This window comes from Sorex araneus, chromosome 2 (assembly GCF_027595985.1).
Source record: "Sorex araneus isolate mSorAra2 chromosome 2, mSorAra2.pri, whole genome shotgun sequence".
NCBI classification, from domain to species: domain Eukaryota; kingdom Metazoa; phylum Chordata; class Mammalia; order Eulipotyphla; family Soricidae; genus Sorex; species Sorex araneus.
In genome coordinates, this window is record NC_073303.1 from 168475246 (window position 1) to 168496918 (window position 21673).

Below are 21673 nucleotides of genomic sequence, written 5' to 3' on the forward strand. Positions count from 1 at the left end.
TTTACCATTTAAGTGCAGAATAAAAAACCTAATGCATATATAACATATAATGCATATGTAGCATCTAACACATAACATATTTGACATGCCCTGACATATAAGGACATGAAAACAAAAATGATGAAGCACAGTGAGGAGTTCCAGACTAAAGTGGTTTCCTTCATGAGAACTTGGGATTAATTATTTAGGGGAAAAAAATAAGTTGTAAAGATTTGAACTGCAGATATAATAGGAAGTAAACCAGAAAACTCATTAGTTATCTTTTAATTCTTTTTTTTTTAGAGTTTTTCACAAATTTCAATTGCTAGTTGATTATTTTATGTTATTAACTTTTCTCTTACTTTAAAATTAACTTTTCTTTAAAAATTACCATTAAGGTTTCAGTATCATTATTGTTGCCTCCCTTATATTTCCTCAATGTTCCTCAGGAAAGTTGGTAATCTTAGATTTACTTTTAGAAAAAATTTTACTCATCATAATTTACCACAAACTTCTAAAGGTCAGGGTCCTGGCCAGTCGACCCCCGGCAAACTGGAGTATGATTCCCCAAGCTACTGGACTTACTCGCTCTAGGAGAGAGAGTGGGAAGGGGAGAAGCCTCTGCCGGTCCCTCTGCGCACCTCGGACTCCTTGCGGCCACCGAGGAAGAACCACACCGAGCGGGGGAAGCTGGAGGTCAAGCAGCTCTCATTTTATTAGCTCTCACACAGGGTATTTATACATGAACTTCAGGGCAGCCTGCACGCATATGGCACACACCTGGTTATCACGTTCGCCACATATGTCATGTACACCTGGTCGATCTCATTACAGATGTTAGCTAATGATTTATATTTCCCGCTCTCAAGGCCTGGTGTGTTAGCTCAGGCAAGAGATGACTGTCAGGTCCCTCCTCCCGTTATCTCCTCAACCAGAGAGCCTTTCTGGGTGGAGTTCTGGCACAGGACCTGGGCCCCTGTGAATAGAGCCTGCTCCTGTTTCAAAGGGCAGGGGATTTGGCCAGGGCCTCAGGCTGGCTGTTGAGACCCCAACATCTAAAAAATAATTAAACTGAGAATTAAAAGTGAAGTTAAGGAAGCATTTGAAGCATTATCAATTGCTTCCTTTCCAGCAGGTCTGACTTTGGAGGGGGGAAACTCCAAACAATAATAGTGAGTTTTTTGTTGAAATATTGATTGTAAAGAGAAAGTAAAGAGAAATTTATCAGCTACACAGGGGGCTGGGGGGTGGAGGGGTGGGGGGGTTACTGTGGTTCTTGGTGGTGGAATATATGCACTGGTGAAGGGATGGGTGTTTGAGCATTGTGTAACTGAGACTTGAGCCTGAAAGCCTTGTAACTTTCCACATGGTGATTCAACTTAAAAAAAAAAGTGAAGTTAAAAAAGAGTATTATTTTCTGTTTTCTGTCTAGACATCCTGGTGATACTAATCATATGAGGGCATCTGCTGACAGAAATTTTGGAGGAGTCCTATAGCAAAGACTAACTAGTTGTAGACATTTTTCTAGAAAAAAAATTCTTCATCACTTTGTTAATTAGCAGTAGATATTTTTCTAGATTATTTCACCTTGTACTGTTTCCAGAGAGGTGAATGGAATCAGTCCATTCAATAAAATTTATAAAAATTTTATTTAATATAGTCTTTTCTATAAAAACATGAAATTTAATATGTTTCTGCTTTGCTGAACTATTATAGTGCAGTTATCTTTGGCAATTAGTCTGCTCCTAGGTTGAGGCTGGGGTGGCAAAGCAGGAACCTTATCTAGTGTACATTTAGTGGAATGCTGATGAGCTTATAGAGAATATTTCCATTTTATCTTTATATCGCTATCTTTGGGGGAGAGGGGCACACCCAGCGGTGCTCAGGGCTTACTCCTGGTCCTGGCTCCGTGTTCAGACATCACTCCTGTTGGATTAGAGAGACATATGGGATGCTCAGATCGAACCCTGCTTTGCCATGTGCAAGACAAATGCTCTACCCAAGGTACTGTCATGCAAGCCCCTATCTCTGTCTTTTAATGTCTAATTCTTATCAGGTATCAGGGGTCATTTACTAGCAGCTCTGAAAGGACAGCATGCAGCACTCTTGCTGATTTCTCATATCCATAAATTAAATAATAGGTCTCCCAAAGACATTCATGATGGACCTCTCTAAGACCCGGTACTTCGTCATTTAGATGACCTGAAGCTGGGTTTCAGTGAAGTTCTTACAGCCATATAAGAAAATTCTAACAGTTTGTAACTACCTAGAAGATGAAAGTTTGGGGTATTATTTAGTATTAGGGCTTTTACCAGAAATGACCTTTCTATCAGAGAAATCTATATATATGGCAGGGCAAGCATCTAATTACACAACATCTGGTCTTCATCAGATGAGTCATCTCCTTGTCGTATGGGTTCCTCTTCTGTCCTTTAGAAATCCCAGAAGCCTATCTCATTTCTTTTCTCACATATACCCTCTTTAGGTTCAAGTGGATTTGTAATCCAAAACTATATAGATTATCCATAAGTGTGGAATTAACTACATTTTTACAGTCTGTTGAATTTCATTTGATTGCTCTACAAGCCTTAGAATAATGCTGAAAAGATAGAGAAGTTTCTCTTCTCTTTCAGAGTAGAGTTTGATTCTGTCTATTTAAGTTTCAAACCAAATTATCTTTTTTTCCTGTTATTTCAAGGTCTCTCACTATTTCTATACATGCATATAGATTTACCTTTATTTGTGTACACAAATATAATTTAAATTCTTCAGGGATTTAATTATAATATGCTTATCATTAAATTCTAAATAATTGTATTTGAATTCTAGAGCTGCTACAGCAAAATTCATATGTGGCATAAACAAGAGAAATTTATTGTCTTACAGTTCTGGAAGTTAGAAAATCAAGATCAAGCTATTGAAAGCATTGATTTCTTCTGCTCAATTCTGTGACTAATATGCTTTAGATTTCCTTTTTGACACATATGACTACCTATCTTTTTTGTTCCTCTTCATATACTCTCCTTTACCCCCACTTTATTTAAATACCATGGTTTCCAAAATTGTTCATGATGATTTGTTAGAAGAATTCAATATTGCAACACCAAGCCCACCACCACTGTCACCTTCCCTCCACCACTGTCTCCACTTTTGCAACCACCCTCAAATGTGCCCCCACTGTAAACTCACAGTAATTTGTTTTATATTGCTTGTTACCACAAGATAGCTAATAGTCTGACCAAAAAATATTTTCATAGAAAAAAAATTTGTGAAAATTGTTGCATCTCACCATGGGGACATTAAGTTCTTGCCTGAGGTTTTACTAAGCTGTTGTTATAAGATAAGACTTTTGTATTAATGTTTTTGTTAGTTGAGATTTTTTGGTTTCAATCACCCAATCTGGTATGCTAGTGCTGGGATGTCAGTGTTGAAAACTTTGGAGAAGATCCAGAATATTTAGTAGTTTGGCCAGAAGCATGGCAGTGCCATGTGGGAGTGACTGTTGGGGGTTTGGGTAGGGCAGGAGTTGGCTCACCTTCGACATGGTGGTGGTGGTGGTGGTGGTGGTGGTGGTGGTGGTTTGGGGTGTGACTGCTGGGGTTTCCGGAAGTATAGGGTGTTGGGGGGAGATTTCCCATCTGACTCCAAAATTGCCTGGAGTTTTCAACCACAAAGACTTATCTACCTGAAGTTTTCCGCACACTAGGTCCTCTGTGGAGCTCAGTCCTGAGGTGGTGGAAACTGGTTGTGGAAAGCGCATGGCAGAACTTTAGGATTTGGTAGCAGCTACTGGAGCTTTGGTAGAGCAGCAGCTGGCCTGACCCTCTCCCTGAGTCCCAGAGGTCTCAGCTGGGAGCAGCTGTTTGAGGAAATTTATGAGTGTCTGGAATAAGGCCACTGGATAAACATACATGATGGTGGTAGTGGGATGTTGGCATGGCTTCACGTAATCTTCTCTATACATATATATTTATCACCAATTTTTCACCTTATAAAAGATTTTCAGTGAGATTTCAATAGGAGCTAACCCTGCCCAGTATAATCTCATTTACTATCATTATTATTGTTATTACTATTATGTTCCCAGCATTCTCCCTTCCAAAGTCCGACATGCCATTTCACCGGTAAAGAAGTGTACAGCACCCAGTCCAGACGAGGTCAGACCCGAACACCTGAAGAATTTGCCACCAGTACTCATCAATACTGGCTCAGCTCTTCACACACTACCTGTCTGACTGCAAGGTTCTGTCCCAATGGAAAACCAGCAGGACTGTCCTGTTGTACAAGAAGGGAGGCATCACAGACAATATTCCCCATACTCTCTCTCTCTTTACTCTGGGCATTATGGCTTGCAACAGACACTGAGAGGTCATCATGTTTGGTCCATTATCTACTTTCGGCATACATCTCCCATCCAGACTGATTCCTCCAGCCATCATTTTCTTAGTGATCACTTCTCTATTCCATATGCCTTCTCCCCTCTACTCCTGAAGCAGTCTTCCAGCTATGGGGCAATCCTCCTGGTATCTACATGGAGGCAGGGGGAGGTTGGGAAAGGGGGAAGCGTTCTGTTATACAAGAAGGGAGACATCCACGACATTGGCAACTATCACCCAATCTGCCTATTATCTGTCATCTACAAGTTGTTCACTCGAGTCATCCTGAATAGAATAGGCAGAACACTAGACAAAGGACAACCATGAGAGCTAGCCGGGTTCCGAAAAGGATTCAGCAAAATCGACCATATCCACAGTGACAAAACTCATTGAAATTTCACAAGAATTCTAGATGCCTCTCTGTCTAACATTCATCAATTTAAGGAAGGCCTTTGATTCTGTTGAGACTAAGGCAGTCATCGAAGCCCTAGCCAAACAGGGTGCTCAAACTCAGTACATCAGGATCCTCCATGAGCTGTATTATGGATTCACCACCAGGATCTCAACATTCTGAAGTGATCATCAATGTAAAGAGAGGGATTCGACAGGGTAATACCATTTCACCGAAACTCTTCAGTGCCTCCAGAACTCTTCAGTGTCTCATGCGACAACTGGAATGGGAAGGAATGGGAGTGAAGACAGAGGGTTGGCAACTACACCTCCACTTCGCTGATGACATCGTTCTAATAACACCAAATATCAGCCAAGCAGCACGAATACTGGCTGACTTCGACCATGAATGTGGAAAGGTCAGACTGCAGCTGAATCTCACGAAGACAATGTTCATGAGAAACTAGTTCCTGATGTTCCATTTGCCCTCGATGGAACAAATATCTCCGAATGCAGCAGTTATGTATACCTGGGTTGAGAACTCAACATGACAAATGACCTGGCACCTGAACTGTGCAGGAGGAAGAGAGCAGTGTGGAATGCCTTCAAGAGCATTGAAGAAGTGGTTAAGAGGACAAAGAACCTCTTGCTCCTGGCACATCTTTTCGATTCCACCATTCTTCCTGCACTAATATATGCCTCAGAGACCTGGGCCCTACGAAAACAGAATGAGAACGCTATTCGTGTCTCCCAAAGAGGAACTGAGTGCAATCTTTCTATGTCTGTCTCTTTCTTTCTGACTCATTTCACTCAACATGATACTTTCTATGTTGATCCATTTATATGCAAATTTCATGACTTCATGTTTTCTGACAGCTACATAGTATTCCATTGTGTAGATGTACCAGAGTTGAGTGAAATGAGTCAGAAAGAAAGAGACAGACATAGAAAGATTGCACTCATATGTGGAATATAATGTAACTGAGAAGTACAAGTTGGCAACAATGCAACTTCTGGCAGATATCTCTCTGGACTTAGTTACGAAAATACTAAATTACAGAAACCCAAAACTGAGAGGCCGCTAAGTGTGGTCACTCGACCTCACACTTCTTCATTCTCAGCAATGGAAAACAAATTATGTAATGCTTCCTTTTCAGCAGGTCTGACTTTAGGGGAGAGACTCTCCAAACAATAATAGTGAGTTTTGTTGAAATATTGTATGCAATCAAAGTGAAAGTAAAGTGAAATTTATTAGTTACACAGGCGGGGGGGGCTTAGGGTGGGGGAGCTAGGGGCGTGGGGGGGTTAGGGGTGTGAGGGGGTGGGGTGGAGCTATACTGGGATTCTTGGTGGTGGAATATGAGCACTGGTGAAGGGATGGGTATTCAAGCATTGTATAACTGAGATTTAAACCTGAAAACTTTGTAACTTTCCACATGGTGACTCAATAAAAAATTAAAAAAAAAAAAAAGAAAATGTAAAAAAAAAAAAAAGAGGAACTGAAAGAGCTGTGCTTGGGATATCACATTTCACTCAAGTGAGAGAAGGAATCCGGAGTTCTCACCTCCTTTGATGATTGAGAATCAGGGATGTTGTCTTGTTTTTCAAGGAGTAGAAAAATCAAATGGGCTGGACACGTAGTGCGATCTAGAGATGACCGCTGGACTAGAGCTGTTACCGACTGGATTCTACAGGACGTCAAAAGACCACGTGGCCGCCCACTTACAAGATGGTCAGACTTCTTCGTCAAAACTCTGAACGAATAGTCTGAGGCTCTTGGTGTTCCTGGAGTAAGCAGACACCATTGGGCTACACTAGCATGCGACAGGGACGAATAGTGCTGTTGCTGGCGCCCGCTCAGCAAATGGATGATCAACGGGATGACAAGTGATACAAGTGATTACTATTATTATTGTTTGGAGGCCATAACCAGTGGTGCTCAGTGCTTTCTTCTGGCTTTGTGTTATGCTCAGGGTTCATTTCTATTGAGCTTTCTGGGGACTGAATGCGTTGGCAACATGCAAGGCAAGTGTCTTGCCCACTGTGCTATTCATCTGGATCCTAATCTCATTTTTTTGCACAAGTAATTATATCTGCAATGATACTATTGCCAACTACTTAGTGTTAAGGAGTACAATATATGAATTTGGTGGAAACACAATATGACCCATTATAATTGTTAATCAATAAATGTTAAAATAGTCTTTAATATTTAATAAATAAGGCTAAATAAAATAATTACTTTAAAAATAATAAAAATTCACAATGGTAATTGTTTTGTCTTTTATTTTGATATTCTTTTTGTGTGATCAGCAGTTGTAGAATGAGTATTATTGGAATTGATCAAAAATATTTGTAATTTCTTCTTGAAAATTTAATTATAGTTGCATACTTTAAATCATACTCATTAAGTTATCCAGAAAAGTTCACATCTAGTAATTCTTTTTTTTATAAATCATTTAAAGAAAGTTAAAACCAGAATGTCTTCCTGGCAGGGATATTTATCCTTATCTTGTTAATCTCCCCAAAGCTTAAGTGAGTTGAACCTTTACTCAGAACCCTTTGGCTTAAGTTTGTAGATAAATAGAATATGCCTCAGGGGACCAGCCTAGGCAAGAATTTATTAACCACTCTAGTGCTAGCAGCTTACATCCAGCCCTTCTTGAAGAAAATGTGCTTCTCCTTTCTGCTTTTCCTGGAAACTGCTTCTTGTGACCACGCATAGAGGGATGCTGTTTCGAGTGTGCCATCTTGCAACCTGCTGGCTCCTTGACAACAAATTCTTTTGGGCTGAATCACTTTGTCCTTGATTGAATGAACTCAAGAGGCAGTGGGAACAGTCTTTGGTGTTTTATAGTGACTATTTCTCTGCAGTTTGAGCTTTCGAGGCAAACAGAAAAAACAAATCACTAGAGCAGGACAAGAACAAGCCTTGGAAGTTAAAAGATGTTTGGAGAGCCTGAGATCTGAGAAGATTGGAGATTTAAAGTTAATGTTTTACTGGGAGATGAAACCCTGGGGCAACTACTTGCATTACAAGGATTGTAAACCACCAAGAGGCGAGGGTTTCTATTCTTTCTGGGGAGCTAAAATACATCAAAATTCCAGAGTTCTTTCTTAAATGCAAGCAATCTAAGAACTGGTGCTCTGATACATGTGCTGTGAAACTGTGTAAATCCTGAAGGGTAGAAGAATCGGAGCATGGGGATTTGATGTTGATATTGCTGTAAGTAAATGACTGCACTTGAAGTTAGAATCAGGTCAAGGACCACTTTATAAAAAGAAGATCCTGCCAATTCTAGTTCCAGGTTGAGCCTCCAGCTTCAAACCCTAAAGCTGGACCCCTCTTGGGAGAGTTTTTTTTTTTCTTTTCACAATATTTGATTATATTTAATATTTGAACACCAATCCCAACACCATTATACCTTTCCACCACCATATTGGATGTTTCCGTCTTGAACCCCAACCCCTGTCCCAAGGTACAACTGAAATACTTTATATTATATTGTTTGCTATTTAAAAAACTGCTGAAAATGCTACAAAAAATTTCCTTAGGAGAAAGAGTGTGAAGATTGTTGTATTTTACTCAAGGGTCATTAAGTCCTTCTACAAGAGATCACTAACATGCTGTTAAAGGTTAAAACTTGTGTTCTTATACACAAATATATATATGTATATATATGTGTATATATATGTATATATATAAGTGAAAAAATATCTCCCTCTAAGATTGGTTGCCTCTTACTTTATTTATTTTTATTATTATTAACAGGGCTGGAGCAATAACACAGCAGGTAAGGTACTTGCCTTGCATGTAGCCAACCCTGGTTTGATTCCTGGCAAGCTATCCTGCCCGCACAGCAGAGCCTGGCAAGCTACCCGTGGCATACTTGATATGCCAAAAACAGTAGCAAGAAGTCTCACAATGAAGACGTTACTGGTGCCTGCTCTAGCAAATCAATGAGCAATGGGATGACAGTGATATAGTGATACAGTGATTATTTATTGTTTTTAATTAGTGAATCACCACGAGGTACAGTTACAAACTTTCTTGTTTGCGTTTCAGTCATACAATGATCGAGTACCCATTCCTCCAACAGTGCCCATTTTCCACCACCAATGGTTCCCGCATCCCCCACACTCCCACCCCACCCCCTCCACCCACCCTGCCTCTGTGGCAGGGCATTCCCTTTTGTTCTCTCTCTCCTTTTGGGTGTTGTGGTTTGCAATAGAGGTATTGAGTGGATATCATGTTCGGTCTATAGTCTACTTTCAGCACGTATCTCTCATCCCGAGCGAGTCCTCCAAACACTCTTTTCTTGGTATTCCCTTCTCTCTCTGAGTTGCCTTTTCCCCCCAGCATATGAGGCCGGCTTCCAAGCTGTGGGGAAAACCTCCTGGTCCTTATCTTTACTATTCTTGGGTGTTAGTCTTCTATTCTGTTATTTTATATTCTACAGATGAGTGCAATCTTTCTATGTCTGTCCCTGGTTGCCTCTTACTTTAAACACCATCAAATGTGGTGTGGTACTCCTGGAGTATGGGTGGTGTAAGGTATGAGTCGTTTGCATCTGCGTGGTCCAGGAATAGGTTCACTCTTGGGTAAGGCTTGGACAGATCACAAGGAGAGCGGCTGTGAGCATGCTGGCAGTTGAGTTCTAGAGGCTTTCGGCTGTCAGGGCTGGGTCCCTTGGGACAGGGAGGGGTCTCACCCACCTCCATCCAGGGAGGATGAAACAGCCTGGCACGGGGTCAGGGGCCATGGGTATAGTGCTTATCATGTTATGGTCCCTTCTGGGAGAGAAGAACATGTGACTCTGGATCGTGGCTGATGACGAGATTATCTGGTGCCAGCCAGACGGTGGCTTATGAAACAGCCTCAGGAGAGTTTTTAACAGAAACAAAAGTCCTTGGGGCTGGAGGAATAGCATAGCGGGTAGGGCGTTTGCCTTGCAAGTGGCCGACCCCGGTTCGATTCCCAGCATCCCATATGGTCCTCTGAGCACCTCCAGGAGTTATTCCTGAGTGCATGAGTCAGGAGTAACCCCTGAGCATTGCTGGGTGTGACCCAAACAAGCAAAAAAAAAAATGTCCTTAAACAACTCTGAAAGGAGGACTTAATGTCCCTTTCCTTTGAGTTTAGCAATTGAGTCATCTCTGGAGAGGCTTGGGGAAGGCCAAGAGGTTCAACTTTGCAAAAGTAAACTGATATACTCCATCCTGGGGTCATTCAATATTCCAACCTGGTTGAACAATTCCTTCTTTTGTTTTACTTAAAGAAATCTCTTCTCTCCCACAATTCTATTCAAGTAAATTTATTTGCTTCACTGTTCTCTTCTGAAATTTTTTTCAGTGAGAATAGACAGAAAACTTTGGAGCTGGTTAGAGATGGGAACTACCTGTTCCTCCCAGCCCTAGAATCCCTAGATGCTTCACTGGCAAGGGTGTTGTGGGCCATTCTGGAAGAAGTAGCACGTTTGTGATAACTTTCTCTAGATTTTTGAGTTTCCCCGCTCCACCCCAAAGTGTGATGTTGGGGAGGGTGCTTGCCCATATCCCATTTGCAACACTTGACCAATGAACTTCATTTTTCCATTATGGATAACATAAGTGTAAAATTTTAGAAAACAATTGTATATTTATATATACTATTTTTAAATGAGATTTTTAAAGAATGAATATAAAGTCAATAAGGTTTTTAATATTCAAAAACTGAAACCTCATTTTCTTGTTAAAAAATTCCTAATTGTTTGGAATAGTCCATATATTAGCTGATGAACACTCATCCACCTCCTCTCCCTCCTTCCCACCATTATAGATGGATCCACTGAGCAATCTTAGCCCTGTTCCCAGGAAGTCCAGGATTGATGGAGTGGGAATGGGGTAGATGAATTGGACACATAGGACAAACCATTGATCCAAAAAGACACAACAACCTTGTTCATGAATCTAGTGCCTTCCCTGAACAGGAAGAGTGATTATCCTTAGAGCTATCTAATCTCACTGTATCTAGGAAATTGAATTTAACTGAATCAGAAGGAAAGGCAAGGCTCTATTTCAAACCATGCAACCGACTGCTATATGGGAAGAGTTGTGTGGTTTCTTGCCTGCACCCGCCAATTGTGAATCTTGCCTGCACCCCCCAATTGTGAAAATCTTCCCTTTCCTCCAATAATAATCTCTCCTTTTGATCATTCTCTCTTACTATTTGAAAAATATTTTCAACAGACAAGAATCTGCTTCTGGGCGAAGGAAGATATAGCCCAGCTATCCTTTTCTGTAGTTTTATACACTTTTGTGTTGTTCCCTTTAGCAATGATCTGCTTTTATGTTTTATAAAATTTTACAAAATTTTGCCTTTGTACGTGAATTAGTTAATTAAATTAGTTACCCTTCTTTCAGAATGTCTCCATAGCAAACTCTCTATCATATCCTAGCCTCATCAAAATACAAGAACATGAACAGATAATTTTTGTTTTAAGTATTATTTCCAGGAAATTTGGGTTTGATGAATTTAAATAAAAAAAGTATTTCCCTCTATGCTTAAATGGCTGAATATTTTTAGATGAAGAAATGTTTAATAAGTATTTTTATACCAGATCATTATAATAGCAATTTTAGTATCAAACCATAACACAATTTTGTCATGACATGGCATTTCTAAAGAAAGACCAAGGACAAAATAAGTCAAAGACTGAGACATCTTGGGGAGAAAAAGAAAAGATCATGAGATTTGTTTCCTTGATGGGTGTTTTCTTTAAAAATATTACCTAAAGAATTGGATTGAAGACATTGGCAATATTGCTCTTTTGTTTAGGAGGAGATCCCTCTGAGATTTTTGATTCTATATTGTCTAGAATAGTAATTGGATGCATCAACTCTAAGTGCTGCTATTATATAGCATTATCTGTAATGATGTCAGTTACTGAGGTGCACTCCAAGTTTCAGATCCTTTCATTTCCAAGAGCTAATAATATGAGTATCCAAACTAGTGGATGTACTTTTGAAAAAGGGGAATGCTGTAGGCTAAAAGATTGAATGTGATGTCTGATTAAGTTAGTTGTAGTCTTACACTGAAAATCAATTACCTTTCTAGAAAAAATGAGAAACATGCAAATCAGTGTAATGCAAAATTCTTATATATGTCTAAGTATTTGCTTGTTTGAAAGGCTAAATGTTACTTCATGTAGCTTGAAATTTTAGTTTTGTATATAAAGTAGAAAAATACATTGTTCTCTGAAACTGATATATATTCCAATTTCAGTTCATTGAAGTGAGATACAATCAAATCTCTGCACTTGTTCTGTTGACCTTAGAAAATTGCTCAAAATTACTAGACCCAATATTTTCTTTTAAAAATGGGAATGATATATATGTTTGATTCAAATATTTTTTAATTTAGTAATGCATATAGTTTATTTAGCCCAGAATTTGGCACCTGCTGAGTGTAACTGTTGCTGTTGTTTTTTTTAAAATCACTAATACTAAATTGGAAACCTTACTCTAAAGATGTGCAAGTATTCTATGAATTAGTCCAGAAGTATATGTTGTACATCAGATAGCATTACAAATTCTTGCGACAAAGTGGTAAGACAAACAGGCTCTTCCTCATCAAGAGATTACATAATAATATATTTTAAAATTCTGGGATAAGGGAAGTAGAAAATTAGAATAAAGTAAAGTATTTAAAGTTTGAAAAATTTCAATTGGATTAACAAATTTCAATAGAAATATGTTAATGAGCTAAGAGTGGGCATTTGAGTTAAGATTGGCAAAGAAACTGTTAAGTCATGTAAGAAACTTATGAAAGTTTTCGAGAACTATAAATAAGGTGGTAACTCATAGAATAGAGTTACATGGGCAGTAAGGAAATGACAAAAAAAAGTGTATGGTATTAAGTAGGCAAGAACATATCATAGAAAAATTTGAAGTCAATAGCTAAGGAATTTGAAGCTTGTTGATTTGGAAATAGAAAATCATCACAAGTTTAAAGCAAAGAAGTGTGATTGTTTCACATTTTAGAATGATCTGTCTGCTATTCTGTGGAGGATGACTTTAGTGAGCAAAAGTTTAAAGTCTGCAGAGCAATCAGGGGTTATTGAAATATTCACCATGGGGGAAAAGATTGTCATCAGCTGGTATTTTGCACGTAGAATTTTTAAAAATAGTTGTTTTCTAGAATATATTTTTCAATTAGAGGTAACAGGATAAATTCAAGGACAGGCTAAATCACAAATAAATAATAATGATCTCAGAGTTCTGTACGTAAGAAAATTAAGAGATTGGCTCATATTTTTTCTCTTGGCCAAATGGAATAGATTATAGACAGTAAATTACGATAGAGTAATGCTCTGGCAAAAACAAACACAAATTCCAATTCCAATCAAAACAATGTGGAAACAAAAAGTTCTAACATTCTGATGCAGAAAGAACATTTTAAGAAACTATCGAAATGTTTGGTTTAATGCTTTTACTATTTTGAATGAATTCCACAAAAGAATGTGTCTGCATTGATTGTCATTCTTAGACAGCTTTCATATTTACCTCTTGGAAATAGAGAGCATATGGGATATTTTTGTACACATTTAGTCTTCAGGAAATGTTTGTCTTACTTATTTGTGTGACAAGTGTGAAAATTAGTTAAGAGTATATCAACATTGTGGATAACCTAAAGTTACTATATCAAAATCTATTGTTATTATTGGGTCCTTCCTGGCTTTATCTAAATATTAACAATTATTAGATTTTGAACACTTTTACCTTAATTTTAAGAATATCTCTGATTAACCATAGTAAGAAATATTTGTTCTTTTTACATTAGCTTGATTGGTTCAATCAATAAAAAATAGATAAAAACCAACATGCCACAAGTTATTCTTATATTGAGCATGTGCTCTTCTAGATTTTTTTCTCTCTGTAAGATAGCATAAAGGTGTGGTAGCTTTTACACTTCCATAAACTCACATTCTGTTTGACAGAATAGTAAGATAAAAAACCTGAGTTTCTAATAACAGAGTATTGGCAGAGGCCCCCAAAAGTATGGAATTGAGACTAGTTTTGAGAAGTAAATAATTTTCAGTATTGAGTTTTTGTATTTTGTGGGCATATTTGTTAAAAAATAGTGACAAAACTTATCTTCACCTATATATACTGTTGCTCATTGTTACCTTGAAAAATAACCACTTCAGTAATGAATTTTGAGATACTGCGCTTTTGTTACCTAATGTAACTCTTAACTGAGAGGTAGCAAACAACTCAAATTAAACTTTTAGATTTTCTGTTATTGACAGCTATACCTATCAAATGATATAATGAGCTTCTTTGTTGGTCCATTACAATCTTCAGAATGTAAGTTTAACCAGTAACATTTAAAAAATTTAACACTCATTACTTATTCCTCCTACATGTAGCATGTAGCACTGTAGCACTGTTGTCCCATTGTTCATCGATTTGCTTGAGCAGGCACCAGTAACATCTCTATTGTGAGACTTATTACTGTCTTTGGCATATTGAATACACCACGGGTAGCTTGCCAGGTATATGCGATAAATATTTGTTAGATTAATCAGCTGAAAGGTTTTGATATTCCATGTAAAATATAAAAGTTAATAAAATAATATTCAAGGAGCTTTCTAATTCTAATTTGTATGACTTTAGTGATTATATGGAAATTCTAACAACATGATATTATTAGTATCAAAATGAATAATAAACTTATTCTAATATTTATCAAGCTGTTAATATTTAATAAACACTTATCTAAGCCATGGGAATAAAAAGACTTGGGGATTACATTGTTGGTAATCGGGAAATGCAACGTTAAAAAAGTATGTTGATAGGTTATAGCATAATACTATGATGTATGATGATATGATGACATACAAAAATGTTCTAAGTGAATGAGGGATTTTGGTTTAAGGGAGATGTAGTAGGGACGGTCAGAGCTACATGTCCTTTGCTTGAAAGAGGAAGTCTAGACAGATACATTAAAAAGGTATTTGGTGCAGGTAAATATTAATAGTACATTAAAAAACAAATTTCAGAGAATTTTGTAGGAAGAAAAGTTTTGGTGATAAAGAAATCTGTTACTTGTAACAATCAGGCTTTTCCATTTTTTCACGGTAATGATATGGCACTTGGTGTTGAAAACTTACTGTATGGTTACTGTGGTTTTATGAGACGGTCAAGGCAAGAAGATGTAATAGACTTAGGAGTAGGAGACGGAAGTGATAAGGAATTAAGTCATGAGGTGGTGCTAATTTATTGATCACTTAATTGCACAATTTTAATGCATATAAAAATTGTCATGAATTGACCATAATCTTGAAAGAGGTTCTTACAACTTCTGTGCCATTCTGAAGAGCTAAATCATGAAGTGTTTAAGACATTAAGATTCACTTTGTATTGATGTTGCTATGGGAACCTGAACAAGCAGCCTCAGAACTATCAACCACACGAAGGTAAATCATTAATGCATTTAATATGGTCTTAAAATATTTTAAATATTTCTCAAATATATATTGTGTAATATCAGATTGAATCTCATGAGATATTTTTTGACTGCTAATGGGATGCGGAAAACCTCAAATCACAAATAAAGTCATGAGTTTTCAAAAATTAAAGAGGAATCGAATTTAGAATTGGTTCTTATTTTATATGTGGGGCTGTGTATGAAAGGGTGAATAGGAGTTTACTGGTCACACAGGATGGTATTGGTGGTGTGTGTATGTGTGTTTGTGTGGGGGGGTGTTTGTAGGGAAATGGGAAGGAAAGGCAGATTTTGAAGGTGAGGGAGAAGAAATGTCCAGTGCTGGAATCACAAAGTATTGAGTGCTCTCTAAAGATTACCTCAAAGTTATTCTTGGTCCTCTTCTACCCTGTTTTCCCTCACCTCACAGTCACTTTCTACATTTGAAAAAGTGCACTGTTCATGTGCTTTTGGGCCATTTGTATTTCTTTTTTGAGGAAACTTTTGTTTATTTCTTCTCCCCATTTTTTGATGGGGTTGGAGGTTTTTTTCTTATGCAATTCGACAAGTGTCTTATATATCCTTGATATTAATCCCTTATCAGATGGGTATTGGGCAAATATTCTTTCCCATTCTGTGGGTTCTTTTTGTATTTTGGTCACTGTTTCTTTTGAAGTGCAGAAGCTTCTTAGTTTGATGTAGTCCCATTTGTTTGTTTGCTTCCACTTGCATGGTCACTGCTGTTTCATCCTTAAAGATGCTTTTAGCTTCAATGTCATGGAGAGTTCTGCCTACATTTTCTTCTATGAACCTTGTAGATTCATATCTGATATTGAGTTCTTTAATCCACTTTGATCTGACTTTTGTGCCTGGTATTAGACAGAAGTCAGAGTTCATTTTTTTGCAGGTAGCTTTCCAGGATCCCCAGCACCACTTGTTGAAGGGCATTTCCTTGTTCCACTTTGCATTTCTTGCTCCTTTGTAAAAGATTAAGTGGCCATATATTTGGGGGTCTGAGACAGGATATTCAACTTTGTTACATTGGTCTGCAGGTATGTTTTTATCCCAATAACATGCTGTTTTAATTACTACTGCTTTGTAGTAGAGTTTGAAGTTGGGGAAAGTGACGCCACCCATCTTCTTTTTTCCAAGGATTGCTTTAGCTATTCGTGGGGGTTTATTGTTCCATATAAATTTCAGGAGTGTTTTGTCTATTTCTTTAAAAAATGTCATGGGTATCCTGATAAGGACTGCATTAAATTTGTGTAGTGCTTTGGGCAGTATTGCCATTTTGATAATGTTAATTTTCCCTATCCATGAGCGGAGGATGTGTCTCCATTTCCAAGTGTCCTCCTTTATTTCTTGAAGTAGTGTTTTGTACTTTTTCTTGTATAGGCACATGAAAAAATGTTCCACATCCCTAGTCATCAGGAAGATGCAAATCAAAACAACAATGAGATATCATCTCACACCACAGAGACTGGCACACATTTATAAGAACAAAAGCAACCAGTGCTGGCGTGTATGTGGGGGAAAAGGGACACTCCTTCACTGTTGGTGGGAATGCCGACTGGTTCAGCCTTTCTGGAAAACAATATGGACAGTCCTTCAAAACCTAGAAATTGAGCTTCCATATGACCCCGCAATACCACTTCTGGGAATATATCCCGAATATGCAAAAAATCACAGTAGAAATGACATCTGTACCTATATATTCATTGCAGCACTGTTCGCAATAGCCAAAATATGGAAACAGCCTGAGTGCCCTAAAACAGATGACTGGTTAAAGAAACTTTGGTACATCTACACAATGGAATACTATGTAGCTGTTAGGAGAGATAAAGTCATGAAATTTGCTTATAAATGGATAAACATGGAGAGTATCATGCTAAGTGAAATGAGTCAGAAAGAGAGGGACAGACATAGAGAGACTACACTCATTTGTGGAGTGTAGGGTAGCATCACATGAGGCTGACACCCAAGGACAGTAGATACAAGAGCCAGGGTGGTTGCCCCATAGCTGGAAGACTGCTTCATGAGTGGAGGGGGCAAAGCAGATAGAATAGAGAAGGAATCACTAAGAAAATGATGGCTGGAGGAACCAGTTGGGATGGGAGATGCATGCCGAAAGTAGATAATGGACCAAACATGATGACCTCTCAGTGTTTGTATTGCAAGCCATAATGCCCCAAAGTAGAGAAAAATATGGGGAATACTGTCTGCCATAGAGGCAGGGGGAGGGTGGGAAAGGCGGGTATACTGGGGGTATTGGTGGTGGGGAATGTGCACTGGTGGAGGGATGGGTGTTTGAATATTGTGAGATTGTAACCCAAACATGAAATCTTGTAACTATCTCATGGTGATTCAATAAATTTTTTTAAATTAAAAAAATAGTTTAGAATCTGAATTAATTAAATCTATAGAATTTTTTTCTTTTTCCCTCAATTTTGTTGAAGTGCCATGAGATACAGTGCTGTGCTGATAGTTTCATTCAACTATTTCAAGGTGATTTAATAAAATTTAAAAAAAAAAGTGCACTTTTAGGGCCAGAGCTACAGCACAGCAGGGTAGAGGGTTTTCCTTTCATGCGGCTGACCCAGGTTCAATCCATGGCATCTCATATGGTTCCCCAAGCACCGCCAGGAGTAATTCCTGAGTGCAGAGCCAGGAGTGACCCCTGAGCATCTGAGTATGTCTCCAAAAGCAAAATCAATCAATGAATCAATAAAAATGCCCTGTTTATACCTTGATCGGGATTGGCATCTTTCCTCTTCTTTTAGCTATCTAAAGGCAGAATTTACACCTGAAACACCATGGGTCGGGGTTCCCAGTGACCCCTCTGCCATGTCTCTGCTGCTGAACATACTCGTGAGACACTCAACACTGGCATGAGGGATGTGAAGGCCTTAGTCTGTGGTTCTTCTCTGATGCTTCCTTCAGAACATCTCGGCCCTGGTAATGGAAGGTGTAGCCAAAGCCAGTCCCAGGGAAACCACCTATTGTCGTGAGGTGTGTGGGAGCAGCGGTTCTATAGAGGCCAATCCCATTTCCCTGTGGTCCGGGGCTGCTTGGAGTGTTCAGGTGTAGGGTACGAAGGAGGATCACAGTTCTGGAAGTTGCTGTGACTATCGAACAGAACCGCTGGATTGTTCCGAGACGACTGAATATTCTGGCGCATAAGTTTTACCTCAAATCTGTTCCAACCCTTGAAATCCTGTCTGATTTTTTTTCCAAGTGTTTTCAGAGTACCCGGCTCTCATGGCAGAGCCTGGCAAGCTCCCCATGGCATATTCGATATGTCAAAAAAAAAACAAGTCTCATGATGGAGACATTACTGGTACCCGCTCGAGAAAATTGATGAACAACAGGACGACAGTGACAGTTATGCAGTGATATTGTTTGAATTGTTTTTCCCTGGGACTAGAGAATTGGAAAAAGCAGGAGTATAATTTATATAATTTCAAAGTGATAAAATACCACACTTGATCTTAGACAAAGGCCGAGAAGCAAGCAAAGTGATAAAATATAAAGTATTTATATAGGATGATTTAATATTTCTCCATTTCCTATTTTATAAAATTTGTTACAGTGAATTGATAGTAGTGACTATTATTATTTTTCATTTTGAAAACACACCTGACTGTTCTCAGGGTCATTCTGGATCTGTACTTAAGTATCAGTCCTGGTGAGATTGGGCTCCATATGTGGTGCTGAGAATTGAATCCAGGTTATCTGAGTGCACCAAAAGTGCCCTTTCCACTATACTATCTTTCTGGCCCTAATTATTATTTTTTTTAGCCCTTTGAGGACTTTAAGGATTTAGAGAGAAGACGATAACTAGAAAGAAGATATGATGAAGTAGAGGACTTAGAGGTCTATGAGGAGACTAGGATGATGGAACTATGATGATTGGGACTACGACCAAAACTACGACTACGATTGTGCTATAAGGGGAGAGATGGGACTACATGGGGGAGGAGAGAGAAATAAACTGTCTAGACAGCGGTTGGGCATTTGCCTTTCACGCGGCCGACCCAAGTTCGATTCCTCCACCCCTCTCGGAGAGCCCGGCAACTACTCAGAGTATCAAGCCCTCGCGGCAGAGCCTGGCAAGCTACTCATGCGTATTGGATATGCCAAAAACAGTAGCAATAAGTCAGTCTCTCAATGAGAGACATTACTGGTGCCTGCTCGAACAAATCGATGAGCAACGGAATGACAGTGACAGTGACAGTGACCAACCAGACTGGGGCCCTGTTTCTCTCTTCTCCCCATCCTTTGTCCATTCGTCCTTCGCTTTGTGCAGCCTAGGGGAACGGTTCTCTGACACTGAACGCTTGAGTCCCACAAGTGTGCCCAAGCCTTTTCTTCGAAACTCACACACATTAACTTTCAATTTGCCTCTTGAGAATTTATCAGTGTGCCTTATTTTCCAAGTTTATTCAATCTGGGCACAAACACTTCCACAGCATGTACTGATAGTTGACATGCTTCAATAAAAAGTCTTATACACTAAACATCTCTCATTGAAAAGATCTTGAGTATTGTGTAAAACATTTAAGAATTATACCTCCTTTACTTCTTTCATTTTATTCCCTTTTTTTCAACCCATACTAAACCTTAATTTCTGCATAAAGTGTTTCGGGAATTGTCTAAGTAGTCTTTTATCTAGTAGTTTTTTTAATTTCTAATTCATAATTGCTGTTATTTTAGGAGCATTTTTTGGTCATAAATGGAACCCTTTATGGTTTCCTGTTGCCTGAACAATAATGAAAAAATCCAAGAGGATTTAGCATTTCAGTTCTTTACACAGTATCTAAAACTTTTCTCTATTTTGGATTTTTTTTTTTTTTTTTTGTGTGTGTGTGTGTGTGTGTGTGTGTGAAGATTGTTGTATTTCACCCAGGGCCTATTAAGTCCTTCTATAAGAGATTAATAACACGTTGTTAAAGGTTGAGCCTTGTGTGGTAATATATATATTATATATTATATTATATAGATTATATTATATATATATATATTTTGGGGGCACTGTTCTTTGACCATTTGTTTCAAGTGTTTAAACCTGATGCAAATTCTTGATGGTCTAATCTTGGGATCTGTTTTTCTGTTACTCTCTCTCCCTTCTGTTCTCACCACTCTCAGACTCTCCCAAGTTACATCAAACAATGCGTTTTCAACATTCCTGTCTAGAAGCTTTTCTTCTGTGAATATTTTCCTGAGACACACCCCCCTCATCCCATGTTAATTTATTTCCTGAGTCTCAGATAGTTTATTTCATCCAATTTCTCCTTGATTCATTAGTACAATTTCTCTATTACATCCCAAGTTCACCCTGTATTTACAGTATTTTAGCTATTGATATCACCAAAGTCACAGCAGAGGCTGGCAAGCTCCCCATGGAGTATTCAATATGCCAAAAACATTAACAATGATAGGTCTCATTCCCCTGACCCTGAAAGAGCCTCCAATGCGGCACCATAGGAAAGGACAAGTAAAGAGAGGCTGCTAAAATCTCAGGGTTAGGACTAATGGAGATGTTACTGGCACCCGCTTGAGCAAATCAATGAACAGTGACAGTGACAGTGATATTAGTATCCTGAAACTTAGAAAAAGATATTTATTGCCTCTGGAATGAGATTCTTTTACTTAAAAATAATTATAATTTAGAACTTGTGTTTAACATAGCGTTTAGATTTATGATCTTGGTGTACACTTCACTACCTCACTCCACCACCACCAAAAAGAATTCTCAATCACTGTTAGTGTGAACATCATCTGATTAAACCTCTCTGAAAAGTCATATAGAGCTATGTCCAAAAAATAGAAATAGGTCTCCCATACAATCCAGCTATACCATTTTTTGGCATCTGTACTCAAAAATGAAAACCACAAATTTGAAAGAATATATGCACACCTATGCTCATTGTTGCATTTACTATAATAGCCAACATATGGAAATAACCCAAATGGCCAGCTGTGTGTCAAGCCATGCTGTTTGTATACTGTGGAATACTATGTAGTTCTAAGAAAGAACAAATGATGCAAATCATAGCAATATCATAGAGAATACCAAGCCAAATAAAGTGAGCCAGAAGAACAGGATAGGTAAAGATTGATCTCCTTTCTATATGGGACTTAAATATACAAAGGCCAACAAAGGGCTAAAGGCTCACAATGGAAGAATTGATCCACACAATTGGATTGGTGGTTGAAGGGTTGATAGGGAGGGAACTTGAGGTCCGTAGAGAAGAGGGTAGGTACAGCGGTGATGGGTGCTGTGTCAGAATTATGTGCATGAGGAATCATCATTAACAGTATTGTTAATCACAGTCAATATTTTTTCCAATCATTAAAGTAAAAAACAAACAAACAAATGTGTCCTAACAACCCCTCCCTCATGTCCCTGAGTCACATGCAGTGTGTTTACAACTCTCCTAATCAGGTGCTCTCAGTTTGC